Source organism: Aulonocara sp. 'chitande type north' Nkhata Bay, linkage group LG1 (genome assembly GCF_057382095.1).
Source record: "Aulonocara sp. 'chitande type north' Nkhata Bay isolate Kocher_YH1m ecotype deep benthic linkage group LG1, A_spYH_male_GT1.1, whole genome shotgun sequence".
NCBI classification, from domain to species: Eukaryota; Metazoa; Chordata; class Actinopteri; order Cichliformes; family Cichlidae; genus Aulonocara; species Aulonocara sp. 'chitande type north' Nkhata Bay.
The window spans coordinates 19,665,969-19,686,375 of record NC_141344.1 but is presented as its reverse complement, the minus strand read 5'-3'; the positions used below and the strand labels follow the sequence as shown (position 1 = coordinate 19,686,375).

The window sequence follows — 20,407 nt, the reverse complement described above, 5'->3', positions numbered from 1 at the left end:
CTGGAATCAATTTGGAAAGAAACCATTTCACCTCTGATTAAGCACTGCTCTGTCTCTGCTGTGGCATGCTGACCTTTCCAGAGGTCTGTCTTATGCTGCTAGGAGGAGCCAACCAGATGATGTGCTAGGCTAATTACACTGATTGACGTCAGCAGGCCTGGCATGAAAGTGGCTTGTATTTGAACCTTCGGCCATTTGTCAGGACTCACAGTTGCATCTCTGTCGTGGGCTCTCAGTGTCACAAGTCCGATTCAACAGCTAATTTCATTTGTATAGTGCACTACTGTACACCCAGTCACTCTTTCTAAATCTCCCGTCACGTTTTTCCCTTTAATTTTCATACATGAATAATCCTTTTTGTCTGACACGAGAGGCAGTCAAAAGAGCGACACCTGCCTGTTCTCTTGTGATACAGTGAGCCTAGTGTTCCTGCCCCCCGTGTATGTCAAGCAAAACTTTAACTATGTTCAGTTTAGGGTCAAATATAGACTCACGCCAGGCCAGTAGGGCACCCATAAGCAACTGTGCCAAATTCCTTTTTGATTTCAGTGTCTTGGATGCGGCTGCCCTCGCACACCGCCTCTCTGTGTGACCCATGTAATCGTCAAGCATTTCTCATCAATTCATCCCTCTCGCTCTTTTCTAAACTCCTGCTATGAAGCTGCAGTCCTGGCAGTGTAGTGCAGGTTGAACATCTGTGCGTATCACGGCCTTGTGTAACACATAAAACATGGAAGTCCCAAGAGCTATAAAATCTTGCAAACCCACAACGCTTTGAGAAGAGAGTTCAGAGGCAAGAAGTCCACCAGAGACCGGGCCTCAGTCCAAATTCCAAGCACTTTGCCTCATACACCCTGAGAAACGTTGCCTAAAGAGAGGCCTGATAGAGAGAAACCTCACCTCCAGTTCAAGCGGATTCCTCTGCCCTTTTATTTGCTCTCGTTTGGCTGCAGGGGGAACGTGCTCCACTCTGACCTGGGGGCACTCATCCAATCAGCTCGCTATCTGCTGCAAGGGCCTACATAATAGTGACATTTTTCCACCTCGTCAATAAAGTGGTGAAAGCCACCCTCCACCCGCTACTTGACCATTTAACTTCTTCCTGAAAAGGCCCTTTCTTTCTGTCTGTCTCTGTGCCTGGCTGAAATCAATAAAAGCAGAGCAAGGAAAGAGGCCAATCCAGCAGCTGCATTAACTGGTGGTCTCAACGGCTGTACAAAGAGGATGGCTGGCAGAGAAAAGGAAACAGGAGAGCGGGCAGCTCAAGTCTTTCTCATTCATACAACACTGAGAGAAATCTGCTTATTACCAACACTCGGCGTTGTCGTCTGGTATGAACAAGGAGATTCTGAGAATGATGAATGAAAAAAATTCACTGCTACGCCATCCCACACGCACACCCTAAAAGTCATAAAACTGAATAAAAACTGAAAACCTGCATTTATTCACACAGACTGAAAGGTGACAATCATATGCAACAAAATTGACATATATATTAACACATATATAAACTCTGTAGTCTCTAATGATCATTGCTTGCCATGGCTCATTTAGTAGCTGCATTCACACATCACCACATGTCTGCAGTGATTGACATAATGGCATCAGAGTGAGAACAAAATGTCTTCCAATAAAGGAGCAGGAGGGAGAAAATGAGAGAGATGGGTTACATCTATGCCCGTGCTGAAATGAGTGCAGTGCTTTGTTTGGTTATGCTGTCTGAGCTGAAATTGATTTCTGTGAGAAGCATGCACCAAAGAGCCCCTGCATTCAGATGAAATAAATAACACACTCTCGTAGAGATGGGAGGGTATGTGGAAGAAGGAACAGAAGGTGAAAAATGGGATAGCGGAGGAGGGAAGAAACAAAGATGGATGAGGTCAAAATGAATTTACAGTAAAAGGGGGTAAAAGAAAGAAAGAAAGAAAGAGCTGAGATAAAAATGAAGGGAATGTCTAAAGGTGGTGGACTGAATGCCATGTCTTAAGTCTAGCACAGCATTGAAAAAGACACAGCCTGGAAGACATCTGGAGCGGAGGATAACAGCCACACACCACTCTCCGACCACAGACAACATGATGAGGGATTAAACTTCATTACAACATGTTATGGTAATGAATGGGCTGTGGCTAGTTGTGGATGTGTTAAGAGTAATTATCCTTCTCCAGCATATGTGTGAGTGACACTTGATTGCGAACGCCATGGATTCCCGTGACTATGATGAGCACACATGCACATACAGACAGTATGTGCATGTGTGCTCATCATAATCACGGGAATCCATGGTTAGTCAACTGGATATGGCCTAAAATATCCAAGAGGTCTTTTCCACATTGAACCAAACAGAAGCGAGCTAATTAAAATGCAATGCGGCAAGAATAATCTCTCACAATTAGTTTTAACACCATTCCTCAACAGAAGATGAACTTGGGCAGGCCCAGGCATTGTGGTCTGGGCCAGCGTTTGGGTATCTGGGTCCAGGGTTATTGCCAGAGAGGGAGGGGGACAGCCAAAGCCGCACAACCCAGAGATGTGAGGTTGAATCTCGGTCACTTCGACTGCCTGTTCTTATGGCTGACAGATGTTAGTCTGATTCAACAAGATTTGCGACTCTGGAAAAAGTTACACCGCACTGTGCTCCCCGCTGCAAATTTTATTCTCTGTGCAATGAAACATCTCATACATCATCATTTAACAAGACATAAGCAAAAGCCCCTCCCTGGATTACAAAGTCACTGATAAACTATGCCACTTGAATCTACGGTTGCAATGCGCTGAAGTATTTAAGTGTTTGAGCTGGCCGGTCTAACAGTATAGTGTTCCCTAGTTGAGTGACAGCGTGCTTTTAAATGCAAAAACACAGAAGCCTGCTATTGTTGACGTACCGCTGCTAATGTTGCTAAAGATCGACAAGGACTGGAAAACTCTTTTATTTATCAAAGTGTGAGAGTCTGGAGGGAATCAAAGGGGAAGTCCTGTCCCCAGGCTTGCTTACATCATCCTCTTCACAGTAGAAGAGGGACATGCTGTGAATAGGTGTTCCCCACATCGGCAACCTATTAGTTCCTCGTGTTTACTAATATTTGGAGTTGTGGCGTTGTAAGTGTTTTGTTCTGCGTAAGGGAAACAGACACAAGGCTTCTGTGTTGGCATATTTCCCAGAGTGGGCATGCGGACATGCAGACAAGCAGGGTGGTATTAAATAGAAAGAGTCTTTTCCCCAGGGAGGATGGAAGAGTGAGATGATAGTGGATCATTAGACTGGTGTTGCCTGCAGCTTGCTAATTTATGCAAATTAATTTCTTTGCTGATGCCAATGCTTCCCAAGCAGTCGACATCGAAAGCCGAACGGGTTAAACAGCTCTACTCTCCTTTGGTGGTCTGGGACGTTTAGCAGCATAAGCTAGGGAAGGCTGTGTTATACCAGGCAACAATCACACAAATGCACACTATGCCAGCCTTCTTCCTGGCAAGGCATCGGACAGACAGCCAATCAGGTCCACGCTGGTTCTCTTGTAGACGAATGGCATGGCACGCTGGCCCTCTTGTCGCCCCGCCTACCCTCCCCGCTGCACCGCAGCTGCCCAGAATGATTTTATAAACATTTTGCCAGTGGATCAATACCTGTATTGATCAACCATTGTGAGAGTGATCCGTCTAAAACCCAGAGCAGCCTAGAGCTCAGAGATGGGAGGAGCGAAAGAGAGAGGCTGCAGAGAGGATGGAGAAAGAGAGAGAGTCTGCAGCTACAGTGAAAGGGAGAAGAGGTGCAAGGGAAGAGAAGGGAATCTGAGAGAGAAGCAGATGCAGAGCTGAAGGCAGGTGGAAGGAAGATTTTGGAAAACGCTGCCAGGCCGCTGGGATTGGGGAGAAACCAATGGTAATTGCTTTCTCGTTAAGGGAAGGGAGGGATAAGGGCGACTAATGACTACTGCGGGTAAGTGACGGAAGGGTAGAAATAGTGTGAAGAAATGTGTACATGTATGGACGAAAGGGGGTGACTCCAACACCCAAGGTGGCTAATGTCTGCACTAGTTTGGCCTGCTGTAGTATGTAGCACTTTAAGGTTGTTGCATGTGTATAAGTGTGCATGACTGCATGAGGTTCAAAGAGACTGAGTTTGTGGAGAAGTGAGGAATCTTGCTGATAAGTTAATTAGATGTTCCACAAAGAAAAGCCGAGCTTAGTTTATTTATTACTAACTGTATTTTTCTTTTCTTTGTTTTTTCCAGGAACACCCTACCTTTTTTTCCTCTTTGAAAAGTAGTACTTGGAATGGTCGGTACTTTTCCTTGGTGACAAAGAAGGCCCAGCACACAGAGCTGTCATGAATTCAGGTGATACAGCAAAATCAAAACTGGATATTCCTGGGAAATCCTGGACCTCTTGGAAAGTAAAAGTCTGCAACTTGGACACACCCACATAGGAAGAAACAATGCAGTTCTAAAAATCAAAATGGCTGAATGAAGATAGTGTATGCTATGGAAAACAGTTTGCAGTATCGCAATTTTTAAGTGGTGCGGATATAGCTGTCTTTGGGATTTTAGTTTTCACATTTTTACAGATCATTGGATTAAATAGACTTTTAAAAAATATTTTAATTATGTGGAAATTTTACAGAAGAGAGGACTTAGTCGACAAAGCTCACCAGCGAAAATTAATGATCGATTTAAGGCCACAAACGGCACTGCAGGAGGAGGAGCCAAAAGCTTTTGGGATCATCCTCCAAATCTAAAGGGAAATTAAGTTTCCATTGATTGGTTTTAAATGTGACTATCTTGCACATAACTGAGTATTTGAGAGGAGATAAATGCTCATTGATACTCATGAACTCACTATGCACTGGAGTCCTGATGTGGAAAAACAGAAAGAGGCCTCTACGCTCTACAGGTTCACTCGTTGTGAAAAATCAGTTGGACTTGACAAATGAATGTGATGTACCAAGGGAAAAGGCACATGTAATTTTGTTAATAAACTGCAAAAAAGAATTTAAAAACATAGAAAACAATATAAGTCTCTCTATGTTTGTGGGACTATTTCCCCTTACCTGTGGCAGCACTTCTTCACACTAAAACAAATCTGTTTAACAGTATGCTGCTCTGGACAGGGTGTCAGGGTGGCTCCCAACAGAGTTCAATGAATCTATGCCATTTTCTAATGAGGGAAAAAATTAAATCACAAATGTATAAACGTATATTTTGTAAACTTTTATACTTTCATGTATGAATGAATACATTTTTTCACTATGGTGATTTTATATGACTTCAAACAGATTACACTTTTTGACAAGTGCAGTTGAGGGATTATATATTGTGGCAGAGTTTGGTTCTGAGCTACTACTTGTATCACACTTGAACTGGATTTCAAAAAGCAGATGGAGTATTGGTAACCAGGACATTCAGATGATGAGAGGAAAGTTAGCAACACCAGGATGAGAATACTTGTATCAGACTTTGTCAATATACGTAATGCACACATTACATGTCCAGCAGCAGCAGCAGCAGCAGCAGCAGCAGCAGCAGCAAGCAATTTTAACCACTGCCATCCATAGTGCTTTGAGTAAAAATGTTTCGATCAGCTTAGGGGTGAAAAAAACAAAACAAAAAAGCTGTCACAGGTCTCTGACATATGTGTTAATATAAACAAATGTCCCTAAAGTGACTAATTATCACGACACCTAAATAAATCTGAAATATAAAGCTACAGTGCAAACTAGTATAATCTATTTATTCAAGATAAATGTCCATATTCTTAACATGAACTTTTTGAGTGGCAAACAGCAAAGATTCAGGACCTGTGTTAGAACAATACTGGGGGTTGCACTGGTGGGGGCATGTTTAAGGTACTACTGCACTAATATAATTGTGAAAATACAGTACAGCAAATGCAGGTGGTGTACCATATCATGTGGCAAAACGCTGTACAGGAAAGACAGGCTTTACAGTACAGTTACAAGCTGCATGTTTTGAAGTACTGCAACAAGACTGTGTGCTAGCCTTTGTTTGACTGGCCAGTGCAATGCCTTGTTGGATGACTGTGTCGTCATTCAGCAAACAGCCCTGTTCTGTTATGTTGGCATCCTTCCTGAAACACTATCCTGGCACCATTCAAATGAATGAAAGTCTTGTTTGCCCATGCAAAGCTAAAGTTGATTAGTCAACAACCTTGGCTGGCTAAAAAAAAGTGGACGAAAGAAAGCAGTTGCAAAGGTTATAAATTGCACACTTACATTTGCATTACCTACTTGTCAAATAAATCAGTTTGTGCCATAAACCAACAAAGCCTAAGACCTAAGAGAGTTAAGCCAGGAGTTGATCGATACAGCCTCAAAATTAGAGCTTTACCCATTAAACAATGTTTCATCATAATTACATAAACATCCATCCATCCATCTTCTTTTATTGGTTAGAACAATTAACCAATAGCTTTTACTTTTATTGTTACTCTCCTTTTGTCCATATCTGCTTAGTTTCAGGAAGATAAACACTTAAGCCATATCAACTCTCTCAAAGATATAATTCATGTGCTATCAAAGCAGAACTGGGGTGCTGCAGTCATTTCCTTGTTTCCTTTTATCCTTTTCGTTTGATTCCTACTGTCAAAAACAAATCCTTGGACGAATGCCAAACAATAAATTAGGGTCTTCATTAAACACATCAAATCTAAATTACTATTCAATTAACAAGGCAGTCAACCTGAACTAATCAACCAATTAGGCTGTGTGTGTACACAGAAAAGCCAACAAAAGCGCACGAGTCCCCTGGGAAAGCTGTAAAACACTGCAGAAGAGTGACAGTACAAATGAGAAGAGACTTGTTTAGCAGGGAAAAGGAGGATGTGGAAGTGGCAGAAGGTAAATGTGGCACTAAGATCACTACGAACCCCATTCATCTCTGAGCAAAACAAATAAAATAATTAAAAATGGAATAAAGTGTCCATAAAAAAAGAGTATCAAAGGAAATTTTAAAAAATGTGGATACCTACGAACTTACAAGATCTGCAACCGACTGTGTGTTTTGATTGGTATATTTTCAGGTGTTTCTAAGCAATATTTTTATTTCAGAAATGTGTTAAAAAATAAGGCATATTTATCTTCTGCACATACACATGTTAACTGATCATAATATCCATGTTAAGCTATGTTTTGTTAGTTTTATAATTTTTCATTAAATAAAAGCATCAATCCTGGAAGAGTGCTTTATCAAACAACTCGATAGTGTACATATTTACCAGTATATAGTGGTGCTCAATGACTGCACTGGCTCAGTCTTTTTATGGGGGACAGTATTTTAACATTTACTGACTTTAAATGAAGACTACTTGAAAACACAGTCGCACAACATTTGTCAGAAAGTGCAGAGAATCTGCTAAATTAACTGTGCTAATTGTGGCATTTATCTTTGCTGAGTGTTGTGACAAAGCTAAAAACTTTGTCATGTCACATTCAGTATTTTAGGTCTGGCAGTATGTCTGTGTTGAACGTACCTTTGGGCCACACCAAATGTGTTCTTCACTCACAGAATGCAACCTACAGGGAAACACACACAGACACACAATTACTTGTTTAAATACATATATACATATGGCAAGAGAGCAAGAAAGAATAAAGCCAAACCAAAGCAGGATTTGAATTCACGTTTTTAGCCAGTATAATTAGCTGACCATAAATATAAAAATATAAACACACAACACTGATAGAGATCTTTCTGATTTAAAAAAAATACAGGCAGGGACATTTCTACCCTTTTAACCCCTCACATCTAAATGTCTGCATCTGATGGTGCTTCACTACAGGCTAAAGGGGGTTGCAGAGAGGAGAACGCCATTATTGTACCAGTAAATGTCAGAACAACCCCATCTAATTGTGCCATTACTAATTCATGTTTATTAATGCAGTGATGTATGATGGCTCCACAGACAGACTGAGTTTGTCTGTGCCTGTCATGTATGCGTTATTCTTTGCTGATGAGGGCTGTAGGGAGTGTGTTAGTGTTAGACTCAGTGGTGGCTGTGGGGGCAGATGGCGCATGTAGCGACAGTGCCAAGTGGTGTGTGACTTTAACATGACGGCAGAGCGGGTGAGGCGCTGGACTGGTGTCTTCTACTGGCCCAGTGCCAGGGCCCCCGGTCCCCAGTGCCCCGGCCCCTCACTACGCCAGAGCCTCTGGGCAAGTACCGCAGTTATTGTTTTCACTGCCAAGCAATTAGCAGCACTTAAGATTTATTTAGTCATGCTCTCATGTGTGGTAATTAGCTTGGGGCCCAAGCAAGCCTCGTCATCCAATCACCTATTTCGCTCACACCAGAGCAATGCATCCACAGGAGACAGTGAGGGAATGTGAGGGAAGATGCAGGAGCTATAGAGGGTGGGAATGTGAAGGGAGGTGGAGCAGAGCTAGAAGGATTACAAGAGCACCAACCCAGCTCTCTGGATCAGCACTTTTTAAGAGATCTTCAGGGGCCTGTTGGCTGAACGCATAGCAGGAGGAAAGGGCAAACACAGCCCAGTTACACTTTTATGGAATGCTTTGTGGAAAAACACCCCTGACACACACCTCGGCCTGGCAGCTCGGTTTGTCATATGGCCCAGGGGGCTCTGCTAGCCTATCACATGACCATTGTAATGACCTTAAAGGGCAGCTTCCTCAACAAGATCAGACCACTCCCACTGGCTGAATCGCTGTTTGGCAAATGCAGTTTGGGTCAGTGCATAATATGTGATGCATTTGGTCTTCAGGCTGGAATAAAAAAATATGTAGACACCTCACCAAATAGATTATGCAAAAGCTGACAAGCAGGGAAAAACAAAACAAAAAAATGACAAACAAACAAGTTTCCTTACTGTTGCTGATCCATAACCCTTTTGGGGAATTTACATAATATCAAACAGTATATAAATGCATGAGTTATGTCCTAAATTAGGTGCATGTGACTGGAGCGGCTACTCTAACAGCTTGAGGATTGAGGGGAATCAGTGCATAATACCTTATATTATCTACTTCAACAAGAAATGGTTTTCCCTTTTAAAACAGCCCAATGCAGAGTTTTATAACAGTAGCTCAGAGAATACATGTGAGCACATGAAGGTCAAAGGCAGGTTAAACTGCACATTCACATACATATGCACAAAGAAAACCCATCAATCCATGCTGGTTTTAGGTGGTGGGAGGTAATTTGAATCACTAAACTTTAAAATACAATTTGTGGGAAACTATAGGCTGTGTGTCACTGATCGTGGAAAAGCAGCACAAATTGCTGACGCAAGACTTCACAATCAAATTTTTTTGTTTAGTCTTTTACTGGTGGATCATTACAGAACTGGTTCTACGCACCACCTCAAATGGTCTTTTGTAGGACAGTTCAATTAGTGAAATATCACTTTCCACCTTTTTTTCCTCCGGGGGAACTGTGACACACCAAACCAATCAGAACCTCGCAAGCCAACCCCTGACCTTTTTCATCTCAATATGACTACCATTACAGTGCAGAAAATTAGAAGCGTCCCGCTATTGTTCAGTAGCGACGGGGGTGATGGAGGTTATTTAAAGATAAATGCTTTAGTGTTCATGATCCATGCTGCAATCACATGGATCACCACTAACACAGAGGAAAGGAGAAACACGTCTGCTAAAGCAGGAGTGCACATGCGCACATAAGAGGCTATGTGCTGATGGATTCATGTTGATTGTTTAGTGGTGATGTAGCCCTGCATTTGCCTGGTAAACCCGTCTGTCGGCGTTAGAAAGGCGGGTTTAAGGGGATGCTTTTGTATTATTATGTAAGTATTCGTATGAACAGCATTAAATGCACAATTTAGAGGACAAATTTTGAAAGGAAACACTGATAGCTATATAGCCTTGATTTCAGTGGTCTCCATAGGCAACAGGATCACTGCTGGCTGTCTTATAAACATGAGTAGTGAGAGGGATAATATTCTCCTGGTAACAAAGCGATTAGATGGCAAATGCGAATGGAACTGATGTAAGACTGCAATGACATGATAGCACGATGTGGGTGTGAAAGGTAGCTGAGCATTTTTTTTGCACACTCTCCTGCAGGTAAACAATATTTACATTCATATCGTTCTTGTGCTGTTATAAAGGAGTACTTCTGTGGACCAGCAGTGTACGCAAAAACTAAAATCCAAGATGACAGTCTTTCTTTAAACCATGAAACATGTGACAAAATATGTGCTAAGTATTAACTGTAGCAGCTAACTTCATGTAGTAGTACAATTTTTTTCTCTCATTTAGCAAATTCTCTAAATGTATTCTATGAAAATAACTAGACTTAATATATAACTATTTTTTTACTGTTAACCCCACCCAATCAATTGCTATATTTAAAAATAATTTTAAATATAATTAAAAAAACATGTAAATGAATCAAAATACAGCCCTAAATAATAATGTGGCAGGCACTTGTTTCATATCCAACATTATGACTAGAGCTACAAAAGATGTTGCTCTTTTGAAAAGTAAAATAACCAGAACCTCATACGACTGAAAGAAAAACATGTTTAATATTTAGCTTAAATTAAACTTAACTATATCCAACTATTGACAAGTGTGAACTGCAGACAAGGCTTGAAAAACAAAGGATTTTAAAACATGCATTAATTGGCTGACTTTATTTAGACTGGGGTTTTTTTGTTGTTGTTGTTGTTGTTTTTACATCATTATTAAAATAAAATGTAAAAAATAAAGCAACAATTTGTTCTAATTGTCTACATCTGAGCTTGTTTTAGGATTGTCTCCGAATTCATTAGGAGTCTTTCGTGATTTACACACAAAAAGCAATGTTATCACTGTTCAAATAAGAGTCTGAAAGCAAATGACACCAGCGATTAAGGTTCTGTCCCATATTTCATAGTTTGGTCATCTTAAAATAATATTTTTTAAAAAGTATATTTTTAAATGTGCACTGTTTGTGGCAAGAGCCACTGACCATGCGGGATTTCTGCTAAAGGACTTGGAAATGCTCTCCTCAGTGTTGGGAAGGTTACTTTTAAAATGTATTCCATTACAGAATACAGAATACATGCCCCAAAATGTATTCTGTAACGTATTCCGTTACGTTACTCAATGACAGTAACGTATTCTGAATACTTTGGATTACTTAATATATTATCATGCTTTTTACAACAACGTGAATGTACTATTGCTGTGTGATTTATTACTGTTACTGAAGGTCCGCGACTCCAAACTGTAGTAAAGGGACCTCTGACTAATACAGCGGGGTCCCTGTCGGCTCGTAGCCGAAAAATAGCTTTACTTTGTTGTGTGGGTCAACTTTTCTTGCGAGAGACAGAGAGAGGCGTTGAAAGGCTGCTCCAACGAAACTTATTGTTTTTGGAGGAAAACATGAACACGGTGTACAGTCGAGTCTTAATAGCTTACTTATATCTGGGCTCGTCAGGCACTCTTCTTGGCTGAAGTGGTTATTATTATATTTACATGCTTCCAGCTCCCGTTTTTCCTCGATGACAACTCGTACCTTTCCACTCCCCTTTTTCTCCCTCCTCGCGCTCACAGACCCATAACGTGTATGGCAGTCCATTCTCCCTGCAACACGGACTACACTGCCCATGATGCTACATTCTTTAGAGCTATGCTTGTAGCATTCTGCCTCTTAGCTTAGCACAACAACAACAACAACGAAAAGGCGCTCTCTCCCCCAGGAAACACACAGTCGCAGAGAGAGAGAGAGCGTCGCCCTGTAACCATGGCAACCGTAACGCCTGGAACAACAGAACATAGCTGTCAAACAAAACCCAAACAGTCCTGACCCGCGACAAAATGAAACAGGAAAGTACCGCAGTGTAATCCATTTATTTCAACAAAGTAACTGTATTCTGAATACCACCTTTTTAAACGGTAACTGTAACGGAATACAGTTACTCATATTTTGTATTTTAAATACGTAACGGCGGTACATGTATTCCGTTACTCCCCAACACTGGCTCTCCTGAATATCCTAAAACAGCAGGACCTCTGCTTGTCTACCCAACATATGTCAATAGAAGGATATTCTTTCAAAATAAATGAATATATTAATATTTTGTTCTTTTTTCACTTCCAACATTTGTTATTATCTATTATGATGCATGCATAATGCTAGAGAGGGTCACAGGATAGTCCTGCTTTAAATGTTATATTTCCATGATTGGTTTATTCTCTCCATTTCCTGTTCATTGTGTGCCAGCAAACTCCATTGTCTGTGGGTAGATTCTGCTCGGCCCTCAGAGGGGCCATCCCCAGGGAGCACTGCATCTTTTATTAATCAGGGGCGCTGCGCCACAGCCCCGCTTATCTAATTTAGCAGCCCGCCTCAGATACAACTATGTTCGGCTTGGTGTGGAAAGAAGGGACGGGGTTGTGGGGGTGCAGTTGGGTGTAGACAGAATGGGGGTTGGGGGTGCTTTCTTTTGGTTTTCTTTTTTTTTCCTTAGCATGGGTGATGCATGGAATGCTGTGAGGGAATGGGGGAGACAGAGGGGAGATAGAGACTTATCAGACACCTCGTCACCAAGTTTTAGGACTGAATCACAATACAGCAAATTACCTTCTGCTGACAAGAAAAAATGAGCATGGCCCCCATATGAAAAAATAGGATTGTCAGGAAGAGGTGACACATTGATTGCTTAGTATGCGCATCCAGAAGGCTGGGGTTCAGAGGCGTCCTCCCTATATATATGTAGAAGAGGTGCAGCAGTGCACAGCACAGCCATGAGGGAGAATGAGAAATTGAAATGCCATGTTAGATTGCCGTCCCTTCCTCAAGCCAATAACTCTAGTCTCGCCTAGTCTAGCCCATATTAGCCCGCCATATCATAGTACAGCCATGTGTGTTGCGATCGACCTGCAATCAAAGATCACAAAGGAGAAGTCAGTCTGGTGTTCACTAACACTGAAATGTACTGAATTCTGATTACGCGCACGGAGTATGCACTCATGTAAACACAGGACAGAAACTTTACTTTATGTGTTTAATATTTTCTGGTTGTCCCTCATCTCTCCCCTCTCATCTGTGTCATAGCTCAGATGAATCAGTGTCACCGGTGTTGAGAGCACTTACTGTCAACCCTGGTGCCCCAGGCTACAGCACTGATGGACACAAACTATAAAATATCAGCCCCCTGGGGAGACATCACTCAAGCACTGCCCCACAGCCCCAAGGGGGTGTGATCTGGTCAGTCTGTATGTGTTTCTGTTAGTGTGTTGAGAGAGCAAGAGGGCAGTGCATTTGTCTGTGTATCTGATGTGATCCTGTAAGTATGGTCTATGTGTGTAATCATGTGGACAGTTTCCGCATCATTTGCATGGTAAAGAGGTCAAAGTGAAGGTCATGATGATAAAGAATAAGAAGAACTGATGTTTACCTTCTTAATTTGTGAATCCTGAATAGTCTCTTGTGACAAAAAAAAAGAAAAGAAAAGAAATATACAAGATAGAATCTTAGGCTTTCTTAACTTTTTCATTTATGAACTACAGCAAACGCCAAAGCCCTTCGAGAAAATTTAATCATTCCATATAAGCCCAGTCCCGTCATCTAAAGCTACAAGCAGTCAACTGTATGGGAAAATCACAAATTAATCAGTCAATACAATCAATGGCACTGTCTGAGGACATGTCCTATATCAGCTGATAAGTGGTATAGCCTCCCCCCTGCTTGTTTTAGTCATACACAGGGAAGGTAGGAAAAAGCACACGACTGGAAGTGGAAGACGGAGAAGAGGAAAGTCACGAAGAGGGGTGGGGTGAGATTTAGCTTTCCAGGCATGTGAATGAAAACTCCCATCCTCCACAGGTCACTGGGCTGCAATCCCTTTATTTCGATTCTGCAAGGTCAAGGTTTCTGCCCGGCTTTGCTTGTGTGCAACAGCACGTATGTAAAGTATAAGGAACGTGCTATTGCAGCATGCTCTTATTTTTCATGAGATGAAACACCGTATATTAAAACACCAATTTGCACATATTTGTCTGTTTACATGCTGCTACCAAACTCTAAATATTGACTATTCATGTACACTGAAGTCTGTGGCTGCCTGATTCACCTAACAGAAGTATATTAACAAGGCTCCTCAGGGATTCAAGGACAAAGGCATTAAGAGGAAAAGGAAGCAAGGGACTCAAGAGTGAACTGCAGGCTCACGTTAAATTGTACTATTATACATTACTCCGTTAGTGGTTTAAGACTTCAAGAGAGGCTTGGAGGAAGATATAAATGCAAATAGATAAAATCAAAGGCAAATCACTGTAAATTTTATTATTATTCCTCAGCTAAGTGCCAAAATGGAATAGCCCCAACATAAGGCCTAACATACGAATTGTATGATGAAAGCCAGTTACTCTTAGTGCCGAGCAAGCAAGGAAATGACAGAAGACAACAAAATATTCACTAATATGGCTGATACAGGTATGCATCAGCCAATCAAGTGTAACTGTCATGGATTTTGTTTAAGGATATTCATTGAGCCTGGTCAATACCGCTAAAAAACATCCATGTGTATTGATCATAGGTGCCCTTTTAATGATCAGACTTGGATAAAATAGCACTTCATCTTTAAGTCTCACTAAACCACTTGTGACTTTTGATCTGGCTAAGCTTCTGTGAAGCAATGCAGGAAGGAGCAGTTTGAAGAGGAAAAAAAAATCAAAGAAAATATTCAGTAATGTGTGATATAATACACAAATTCCAGATGCTAGTACAGACAGTCTCAATAAATGTTACTTCCAAGAGCAAGGAGTGTTTCAAAGAGGAGGTGAAACACAGCCTGTAGATCCCATGTAACAGTCACTTAAGTTAAGCACTAGTCTGCCAGGACACCACACAGTAAAACTCATCTATAATTTGTGATGAGTGTAATGCCATCTCCACTTCATGATTATGTGATATTCTTCACCTCTGCCATAGCCAGTGAGGCCAAGAGCTGGCAGTCTTAATGAGGTGCCTCAAAGTTCAGCTTAGGGAGAGGAGAGGTGGGAAGATGGTATGATGGAAAGAAAAGGAATTTAGGCCATAGCTGGATAATAATGTAGTTTTAAGAAATGAATAAACATACATACATATATATATATATATATGTGTGTTTTCTAAATTATTACCTGAGTAAGTTACTTGGTTGTGTAAAGCGTTAAGCTCAACCAACTACATATCTTTGGTTATCCTAATGAACCATAGTCACTGATAAAAACAGTCGGAGAGAGAGTCATTATGGCCATGCCCTGTAATGCAGACCCCCAAAAACACTTGTTAAGGGAAGCATGGCATCCTGATTTTGCTGAGGATTACGTCCACCAGGGAGATCTCATGAAAGAGCCCCTTAGACTCATTTACAGCAAAGTGAATTGCTGTGCTCTTATGACTGGTCTAGATGTTATGAATAAGTAAATAACAACATTTTTCCAGTCGTTTAATCTCTGAGCACTGCAATTAGTAAGTCTGTAGTTTGTGCTGCCTTTTTTCTGCCCTTATTATTGTTATTGAAATGTCACGCTCTTATTTAGCTCAAGGATGAATAATAAATAAGCTATAATTACTGTCTTGAATGAGCTGATGGCTTGGCTAGGTCAACGGTAAAGAGAGACACCCCCAACCCCCCCCCCCTCCCCCCCCCCACCACCCCCAACGCTCCCTCTCTCTCTCCCTCTCTTTTTCTTCTCTTTCCCTTCTTCTCCCTCTCTCTCTTTAATTGGATCTTGTAATTAGTTTCTCTGATGGATCTGGGAGGTCTGAGGCATCCTCTACAGCGTTCATTAGTGTTCTTGGAGGAGGGCGCAGCTTTTTAAAAGCTCTGCCTGCTTCGTCCCTCACATGTCATAACACCAGATATGATTCTGCTCAAATACAATAAGAGCAGCATTTTCAGCCTGGTTCTGTTTTGCCTATGTAAACGCCATAACAAAGTAGCTCAGGACTGTGGACCTTGAGGTAAATGTAAAGGTAGTTCCCGTATAACATGCATGGAAACATACTCTTTTTTTTTTTTTTCATAATTAATCTTTTGACGAAAAAAGTCAGAAACTATACGTTTCAATCCTACATAAAGATGGTGAGTACATGGAGAGGATTACGAAAGTCCTATCTAATTCTCACTTATTGTATATAAATAAATAAATACATGAAAAATAAAACAAAACACTGACAGACAGTAGAGACCTTCAGTGGTTTTAAATCTGAGGTAGGATGTCATTTGGTTTACTACAAGACAACTGACCAAGCAGAACATATTATTATTTTCTTGAGACGCACACGACACACACACACACACACACACACACACACACACACACACACACACACACACACACACATATATATAAATACATACACACCCAAATACACACAGTGTTCAGACCTATAATATACAACCCCCCCTCTAGCACCCCAACACCATTTCCCCCCTTTTCTTCCCCACCCTCCGCTGGCCTGGCTACACTAGACATCTCTCCCTAATCAGCAGCCTCGTCTCCTCAGACTGGTTGCCATAGTAATATGCCAGCTGGTCGACATGGCAACCACTCTGAGGTCCACTATTAAATGAAGAAGAGTGGAGGGAGGGATACGGAGAATGGAGTTGGGATGAGAGAGAGACAGAGAGAGAGAGAGAGAAAGAGGAAGAAGAGGAGAGATGGCAAGAGACAGGGAGAGATTGTCCAAGATGGGAGAAGGGGTATTAGAGGTGGGGTAGTAGGGGGAGGGGGGCATAGAAAAATGAAAAGAGGGGAAAAACAAAAACAAAAAAACATAGAAAAATGAGTACAAGGAGAGGGAGAAGGAAAAGGAGGGGCAGCATGAAGAGATAGAGCTATTTGAGCTACCTATGCACTGCATGGCATTAAAAGCTTCTGATATGTGTCGCAACAATGCCATTAACTTAATGCATGACGTAATTTACTTAATGCCTTACACTTATAAATTTATACACATGAAAAATGCATGTGCGGCCTGTCTCCGCTGAGATAAAGGATCATAAACTAATATCACATTTTAAGAGCTGCTTACCATATTATTGTCAATCTACTTCAGATACACCTCAAAAATGACGTAAAGTAACATTTACAATGTATAACAGCTTTATGGATCTGAGGCCCACAATCATAACTGGTGAAAAGTTTATGTTAGAAGAAGAGAAGGAGGTCACATTTATTGTCATTTTCTCTGGAACAAAGCCAGGTTGCAAGGTTTTTATCGTCTGCTTGATAATAAGTAAAGCATTTCCTTTAAAAATAATGTTTTTTGTATGTTGTATACTGTAAATGACTTACCTCACACTGGCTTTAAAAACATTTGGCATCTTATATGTGAAATGTGTCAGTCTCTAGTTTCTAGAGCCATACTGTCATTGTGCCATCAGTGGTGCACTCATTCTGAAGTGAAAGTCACCAGGGCACACATATCTCACTCTGTCTCTAGTGCAATCTCTGACAATCACTCTTTCCTCACCCCTCCTCCTGTCTCCTGTAATGCTTTCTTTCTCTTCTCATTTTTTATTTGCACCTCACCTATATCTTGGTGTCTCCAGCTACCACTGCACAGTTTTTCCCTTTCATCAGATTTTTTTTTATCCTTCCTTTTCCCCTTTGAATGGATATCTCTGTCTTGCCTTCTCTGAAAGTCTGATTCTTTAATGAATGAAATGCCATTCCATCAAGATGCCACCACAGCAGTGACACAAAATAGCATTTGTTGCCTTCTGTGTGAAATTCCTTTATGAATTGGAGCCCTCTCTTTTCCCCTTGAGCATCTTATGAAAGATAGCTAATTGCATGTCCACATTGTACCGTCAGTCCCTGCTTCCCTAGTGCACCATTCAGAGGCAATTAAAGTGAGCTTAAACAGAGTAAGAAAGTGCGTCATCCTCTTAATGCAATTAAGGAAGTGTGCACACAAACATACAGTAACAGACTGAAACACAAAAATAGGAACACATAGAACAGAGAAAAAAAGCAAGTGGAAAACATTAAATTATCAGGCAATGCAAGCTCTTAGCTTAGCTGTTTTATATATGCCATTTCATACTCTAGCTTTTGGTGCCATTATTTTATGTTAAGATTTTAAAATATAAACATAAAAGGCTGAAATCCCTTTTCTCACTACAGATTGTAACCTTGCATCTTAATGTAAATACAGCAAAATGTACATATACGTACATTTTCTGTGTGTAAAGCATACTTAGGAAGCAGAGTTCCCAATCTTTAGTTATTAGGCTTAGCCTGGAAAAACGAACATGCAAACCACTTTTGAGTGTTTACCTTTGAATAGAGCACAGCAGGAAGAATAAAACTATTACAGGCGTGTGCCATAGTTAGAAGTAGAAACACCATTTCCTAATATGCCTGAAATTTTCTTTTCATGTGGGGAGAAATAGTTTGATGTAATAAACAACACACACCTTGAAGTATAAATGAAAACAGACACACGCTGCCTCTGATTCACAAGGTAAAATGACAGGCCTTTGGACACACTGGGATATTTTTGGTGTAACAGTCACGCTCCAACACTTAACCCCAAGCCTCTGGCATATAGTATGTAATTGCAAGCACTGTATGATCATCTAAAATCAAGAAAGACTTCATTACAACACTGCAAACTTAAACCGTGCTCAGAAGTGAATAGCCTATGTTTGCACAGTCATTTTGCATGTGCAGCTGCCTTGTTATTTGTGGGTAAATTCCACCTATTTCTTTTTATTTCAAAAGCAGAGACTTTTAATTTGAGTTAAGGCAGCAAAGATTATTTTACAATCCCTACTGAGATGGGCTAGAGAACATATTGGGATGACTTTCCACTGCTTTCTAGATCTTATGCTTTGGGTGGTAGGCTAATATTCACAATACCTTCATTAATATTTTGTGGGATGGCAAAGCAAAGCCAAACCAAACCAGAACAGACTAAAAGCTTGCCAGTCAGTGGAGGTTGAACAATCTAATAGAGGAACAATTTAAAATAATAATAATAGTAATAAACAAAAACACTGAAACTGACAAATATGTAGTATTAGGATTTATGTGCTCAAAATGGAAAAGAATGCAATCGCATTTACATTGGTTATATAGCTCACAGGTAAACATATGGTACGCACACATTGTAACACTCAGCAACTGAAGTTTCTAGCCATGCTTATTGCCTTACAAGTCATAAGAACAACAAATTTGTCCCATTTCACCTAATCTGCCCGTCTGTCACCACTGGACATAGATTACACAGTAAACAAAGGACAGCATAAGCTTTCACATCCAAATTCCAGTATTGACAAGAACATTGTACCTGATAGTCATCTTCATGTTGACAGTCCCTAATCGTTTTTTCATTCTTTATTTTAATTTAGCCTTTTGTTACTAAAAGCATATAGTTATTATCCAGATGTACATTAATGACCAAAAATACCATCAGAGGTAACTCAGGATGAGAAGCACAATAAGGAAATTTGCAGAACTGCAGAATTACATTTTTCAAACATGGTTAAGGAAAATTAGGTTATTTTAGGGAAGGCTGGGATACTTTTGCTAGTACACTGCAAACACTTGATAGACTTTTTACTTGTATAGTGCTTCAATTTTGATAGACTAGTATTGTCTTAAATGAAACACGCCAAGAAGTTACTGGAAATAACAATCAGCAACATTTGACAGTGATTTTTAAATGCTGTATTTTATGACTACTTTAAGCTTGGTCAGGCTCCGGCCTTACATTTGATGTAGTCTTTTGAAGAGAAGAGGACAATCAGAATCATCAAATAAAATAAGAAACCTAAAGTGCCCGAGAGCTATTGCTGCTGCTGGCTAGCTTTGGCACTGCCATCAGTTCTGACAACCTCTCATGGGTGTGTCCCTCTTGCTGAAAATTAGAGATCACTCCCTTTCAGCTACAACGCCAAGATGGAGACCACTGAGGGTGAAATGTGAGTAAGTTTGTTTATGACACTGCATCCATAAACTGTAAAGGTACAGTACACAGACACAGATATCATCTAATTAGCGATACAAACAGGCTACCTCAGTACTTGAAATAATCTTGGATTATCTGAGCCGCACAACAAGCGATAATGATAGTCAGAAAGTTCCATTAAAAGGCGTTATCTGGGGAAGTATATGTTTTGAGATACAGCAATATTCTGGTTCAGTACGGAAAAAGTCGACAGTAAACTGAGGCACTACAAATGCATTTGCATGACATTTTTTTCTAATTCAAGGCAAAGTGCTTTTGCTGTCTGATATTCAGTCTGATGGGACTGATATTCTGGTGGGAGAGTCATCCATCTTGTACGCCCACAATCAGGGCAAGCAAGGCAAGCAGTGCTTGTTCAGTGAAATATAAAAATAGAATGAAAACATGCCAAAATAAATCGGAAACAGTGTTCTCTCATGCCTGTTTACATCCATCTTTTACATTACTCTCATCT

At 40.7% G+C, this 20,407-nt stretch overlaps 1 protein-coding gene across 1 annotated transcript in view; it reads right to left on the bottom strand.

Moving 5' to 3' along the window:
* The window catches only part of zfhx3b (zinc finger homeobox 3b), a 330,171-nt gene that overhangs the window by 165,630 nt on the left and 144,134 nt on the right, over positions 1 to 20,407 (bottom strand). Inside the window, exon 5 of the mRNA XM_086287421.1 lies at positions 7,486 to 7,528. The gene's annotated coding sequence lies outside the window, so the exon portion shown is untranslated. The remainder of the gene's footprint in view (positions 1 to 7,485; positions 7,529 to 20,407) is intronic.